We start from the raw sequence: 6,629 nt of genomic DNA, 5'->3' as shown, positions 1-6,629 counted from the left end.
ATAGACACTGGTATTCTTCGAGCCGCTGAAACATGTGGTTTTACGTTGGAGTTCACCTCCTGATGATGAACCTCTCCAGGTAACGTACTCAATTCATCCTGGAATACATCCTGAAATTCGGATATGATGCTCTGCGGGTGCTGGCTGCTGTCTTTTTTAGATATGTTTGCAACCCTCTTAAATTTGTCATTGTTCACACTAATGAGTGCCATTTGCTGGATGGCATTCACATCAAGTAGTGGATGGAAGTCTTCTTTTACACGGACAAACTTCACTGCATACTTGAGTCCGGTTTTTGGGTTTATCATTTTTATCCGACGTTCTCCTAACGGTTTCATTTGTGACCAGTTCCACATGACAAGGGTCTTATTGGACTGCTCAAGTGTTTTTCCCGCCACATGTTTCTCGTTCAAGATGTTCACTGAGGCTCCACTATCTAGCAGAAAAAAACAAGCGGCTTTCCTTTGACCATCATTTCTGCCTTTATCACTTAAGGTCTGATGGAATTGATTCCTTCTTTCGTGGTCACACTGTCCACGTGTTCATAGTCTGAACCATCACTACTGCTATCGCTATCATCTTGTTTTCCAACAAACCGAATATTCTTTTTCCTTGATTTGCATCTTTTTTCAAAGTAGTGCTTTCCATTGCATTTGAAACACTTCCCAAAAGCTGAACAAAACTCTTTTCCGGGTTCATGTCGCAATGCACACGCCCTACACCCTCTGTTACTTTCTGTAGTTGTTGGCCTTCCCTTAGGTTTCAAGTCTACTACTAGAATTCTAGAGTGTAGCGTTGCATTTTCCGATAGTTTGCATATGTCTTTGCATCTCTATAAACCCAACTATCTCATTTTAAGCTGTTCCGCTTGGGTGTGGGGGTTGTGTACTCCAAGAATTATCTGGTCTCGTAGTATGGAAGAGACGCAATTCTCACAGAAATAGCATGTCTTTATCAACGTACGGAGTGCGGTAATAAATGCTTCCACTGTTTCACCTTCTGCCTGCTTTCATGTGTCAAAGATATATCGTTCGTATGTCTAATTAATTTCTCCAATGGCATACTTATCGAACGCCTGGAGAATTTCATTGGGTGTTCTCTCTTCTTCCGGAGTAAGAAATTGAAACCCATAATATACTTTTAACGCTTCGTCTCCAAGTGTATGCAGCAACACCACCGTTTGGTATGGTACGGGTTGTCTCGCTAAATACGGGATGATAGCATAGTTATTCAATCTTAATTTAAACAGCTTCCATTTCGCTGAAAGATTTTTTACCATACACAGGGGTTGTGGGGGTCGTATCCCCGCCACTGGTCTATTTATCTCTTCCATGTTAAGGTCGCATGCTTTCTTTCTCAATATAATCTTGTGTTTTATGGCCAATTAAATTGGTTTACACTTCTTTTTTCATATTATTTAAACGCAAATAAACCACAATGATCAGATAAGGCAAAACAAACTATTTTGCGTGTGTGTGTGTGCGTGCGTAGGTGTGCATGTGCATGTGTATGTGTGTGTGTACAATGTTACAGAATAAATCAAACATTACTTATCTTCGTTTATTTTTCTTACAATACATTTTCCATTTTGTATTCTTCCTTGGAACTCTGTTCATCCGACCGCTGCCAACATCTTTCATTATCTTTGCATGCAGATTCCCATTAATGAAAACAACACAACGTGTACACTTGGTTTACTGGCATCTTCTTTTTATCATCGCGCCATTATCTACAATACAAGTCTGTCACCACCAAGGGACGTTACTCTAGCGATGTAACCTGCGATTAGTTCCTCATGCAACAGTAAAAACTTATCACTTTAACAAAACAATAAAATATATATAAAGAACATGTTACAAAAGGTAAAGTTTTCTTTGTTTTGTGCGTAAACATTGTCGAAAGTTGGTACAACCTTTACAAAAACTTATTTTAGACTGACGACCTCTTCTTGGAACTTCAGCGATCAATTTCCCTTCTTCTTGGAAATATTCTAGGATTTTCGCATCCTAAAGTTTCTCTTGGGGTTTAAGAAAATCTTTCTTTAAAGTAATATTTCTGAGAAATAATTAAATTTCTCACCATTTTAATGGTTCTCTACCATTAAATAAAGAAGGAAAATACAAAAATACGTTGATGATAAAATAAAATTGCTATATTCTTATTGAGTTGATTTATTTATTGGCTAATTTAATTTATTCAAATTAATTAAAACAAAACAAAATACAAAACGTTAACACTATCGTATTGGACTGATGGATTTTAACTTAAAGTTAAACTATAACAATACTATCATAAGTAACGGATAAATTTTAAAATGACTAAAGTTAAATTACATAATCATAACTTTCAGATGCCAGGTTGATTATCATTTTTGTCATATATTTTAACTTACTTTGAACGTTTCCTTGTCCGGCTAGTTGCAATAACTCGCAAAAATCATTGCCGAAATTTGGCCAGGCTTCCTTGTTGTTGACAGGAGGTGAAGCTTAAACTTAGAGTGTCTGGGAATTAGAGTGTGACCCTGGCCCTGCTCCTCCTTTCCAAGTTCTTACACCATCACATTGTATGCCCCTCTCCATGCACGCACTTCTTCCTGTCTTGGCGGATTCTTTGGGTTTTTTCTCTACTTCCTACAAATGCTTTCATTCGTTGAGGGTGTTGTATTTCTATTTGTTGTAAACATAAACCCCGCATGCGACACACTTATACGACAAACTTATCATACAAAAATCAGTAATTTAAAGCATCGTGCGATTCACACAAAATCCTCACTTCGTTAATCCTTCATTATGAACATTCAACGCATGAAAACAATTATGTTGGAACAATTTAAATTAATATTCCTCACACATGAACCAAATGTTCATTATGTTTTATAAATTTATGGGCATCTTACAATTGGTGACACCGCCATGAATTCGGAATCTGATGGACGCTAAGACGGAATACGGACCCTTCATTTCAATATAACATCGCTAAAATATAGCGACGGCGAACATTTTCTTTATTTAATACATCATAACTCCGCACACACATACACACACATACACACACGCATTCGCGTATGTGGATTTACAGACCGTTTTTAAAAAATGCGACACACTTATACAAAAATACAAATTTCAATCCTCGTGCTATTCTCACAAAATGCTCACTTCATTAATATTAATCCTTCATTATAAACATTCAACGCAAGAAAACAATTATGTTGGAAAAATTTAAATTAATATTCCTCAAACATGAACCAAATGTTTATTATGTTATATAAATTCATGGACATCTTACAATTGGTGACTCTGCCGTGAATTCGGAATCCGATGCACGCTAAGACAGAATACAGATCACTTCTAAGTCACAATTGATTAAACGAAAGTCGGATTCACAATAAAAGCGCCTCTGTTAAGTCCCCAAAGAAAAGGAGCAAGGTGATAGGAAGCTGGCTCAACGTTGAGCCCAAATCGTGTCTACTCGGGAGACGACACTGGCCAAAGGCTCGCTAACAAAATAATGGAGGTCACAGTATCAATCTCTCCAGTCGACCAAACTCCATCCCCGACCATCTCTCTTACTAAGACTGAATCGATGAAGACAACAAGGACGTCTAAGAGATGCTTAAGATCAAGCTAAACTCATACAGGAGTTGAGCAGTCAGATGCGGAATCTAATCACGAGGCAGCATATACCATATTGTCGATAACAGGACGATGTTTGTCGCCGAGGTTCTGAGATTCGAAACAGGTAATCTCGTCGAGAGTACAGACAGCGATGATACATAATTGTGCTTGTTTCATCGGCGTTATTGCCCAAATACTGTGAGATACCGAAAGCGCTGTGCATTTACATGAGCATCTAAATCGACAGAAAACAGCACGGCCAGGCGGCACATGCTACTAATACTCCTGGCTGGCTTTGTATGCGTCGCACTTTCTACGTCACTGACAGGAATTAAGACATACATTTTCTCACTGACACAAGAGCTGAAGTGAGCATTATCCCAAGCAAACTAATTAAGAAACGAGAAACACAGACACCGATCTTTTTACAAGCCGCGAACCCCTCTCCTTATTCAAACGCACATTTCGATGGATATTTACAGTGGCAAAGCTCACATTCACAATTCTAGGGGAAGCTTTTCTACACTGTTTTGTTATACTTGTCGACGTCAAGTGTAGGAGAATAATAGATAACAATAGCAGACTGTCAGTGAAATATGTGAATAATCAGCGAAAAAATGCCCAGTCGTATTTAAAAAACATTAAAGACGCATACACTAAAATACTTCGACGTTTAACAAACATTACGCAATATGGACGATACTGTTAAATATGATGTTACACATCATATACAGACTCCAGGTCCGACAGTAAACGCGGGAGAATGCAGACTCCGACCCAATTTCTTAAAAGACAGCTAAACAAGAGTTCCAACACATGCTGGATTTAGGCATCATTCACCCATCTCAAAGCAACCGGTCGTCACCGCTCACCATTGTTTCCAAGAAGATATTGGGTTACTTGCGCCTTTGCGGGGATTATAAGGCAAATAACAGACAAACAGTACCAAATTACTATCCAATAACTCATTTGTGTGATTTTTTTTAATTCACGCAACAGAAAATCAATTTTGTCCAAAATCCACCTTATGCGTGTGTACAATCATATCCCTCTCAACCCCAAAAACATCCAGAAGACCGCCATTACTACTCCATTCGGATTTTTTAAATTCATTAGAATGCCTTTCAAATTGAGAAACGTGGCGCAGGCTTTTCAACGGTTCATAGACAGTCACTCGTGAATTGCCTTTTGTGTACGTGTACATCTACCTCTTATTAGTTGCAAGCTCGGCTACAAAGGAGCATATTCAACACCTCAACAAATTATTTCACAGACTTTTGGATCATCAATCCGAACAAACGTGAGTTCAGTGTTCCCTCATTATGTTTTTTGCTGAGTAGGATTCGTCCCCTGCCTGAGAAGATTCAATCAATTGTCGATTATCCCGTTCCAACTTCTCTGGTTTAGTTAACTTTTACAATTTTTATCCAACTGTGTAAACTGCAAGGAGTCTTTGGTTTAGTTAACTTTTACAATTTTTATCCAACTGTGTAAACTGCAAGGAGTCTTTGGTTTAGTTAACTTTTACAGACAATTTTTACCTAACTGTGTTGAGTTAACCGTTCTTCTTTGGGATAGAAAAAGAAGAATAAAGCATCACATTAAGCGAACATGAATTGCAATTTTGTTCGCAGTTTTAAAAAAGACCTTAACAAATGCTGCATTGTTGGTTTTTCCCAAGACAGACGAACCACTTCTGTTATTCATGGATGTTTCTGATGTGGGCATCGGAAGAGTTTTACAACAATTCATTGATGGTTTATCGTGTCTTATGAATTGAAAATGAATTACTGACATATTTTTGTTTCATGTTTAATTTTTTATTTTAATGTAATGCGAAAGTTCGAACTGTTTTTTTTGTGAAAGTTAAATACATTTTTTACTAGATAAAAAAGTTACTTTTCTTGCCTTTGGTAACATTTGTTTTGTATTTACTTTTTTCTTTTTTTTTGTGGTTTTTAGTCTAGAAAGTTAACCAGCAGGCGAGAAATAAATAAAACCAATTTAAGAATTTAGAATTTAGGTCATTTTCACATGTAAATTTAATGTAAAATAAACCTCTATATCCGAGCTATTCTAGCGTTTTAGGACAGTTAAGCATAAAGTGATTTTCTTTAAATGTTTTGATTTTTCTATGGAAAAGTTTTTTTTTTTTGGGAAGTTTATTTTTTTAAAAACATAATTTTTTTCTAAAAAAATCATAATCATGCATGAAAAATAACGAAATGGAATGAAAAGCTTAACGAAAACAAATCAGCAAATCAATCGACTAATTTTGTTTCGATAAAATTCTCATTCTAGCAAGAAAAAACAACAATTAATAAAAAAGCATGTTTTAATTGTTAACTACTGTACTTGTTATATGTAAATAATGAAATGAAATAATAATGTTGTTGTTTCAACTAGACGGTAGTTTCACAAAACATTTTCATAAACAAAAGATAACATAAAAATTAAATTTTATTATCTGTATAATCATCAAAACAATGAAATAAAAAAATAATTTTTTCGTTTTTTACAAAATGGGTGAAACAATAAATAAACAAAATGGGTGAAACAATAAATAAACAAAATGGGCGAAACAATAAAATAAAAACAAATGTTACAAAAGGTAATCTAAGTTACGTTTTTTTTTACCTAATTAGATTAGTTTTTTCTTGTTTTAATTTATTTTATCTACATTTTTCGACACTATTTTATTCTTAACTAAAACACATTAAAATTGCTGTGTTGGCTATTCTGGAAAATTACATTCTTTTTAAAATTATTTCCTTCCATTATTTTTATTTTATTTTTCATTCCATTGTTTAGTTTTGGTAATTATGTATAAAAAGGATAATGAAATTCAACTTGTACGTTTTGTTTATTAAAATGTTATGTGAAACGACAATCCTTTTTAGAAACTATAGTCCTGTTTCTTAGTTATTTAACTCCATAGGTATATGTATATTCATGAGTTTTTATATGTATTTGTATATACATATTTCATGTTTGTTTTCATTTGAAAAAATATCG

This window comes from Euprymna scolopes, chromosome 46 (genome assembly GCF_053919585.1).
Source record: "Euprymna scolopes isolate OS-2025 chromosome 46, ASM5391958v1, whole genome shotgun sequence".
Classification (NCBI taxonomy): domain Eukaryota; kingdom Metazoa; phylum Mollusca; class Cephalopoda; order Sepiida; family Sepiolidae; genus Euprymna; species Euprymna scolopes.
Note: the sequence above shows the minus strand (reverse complement) of the source record.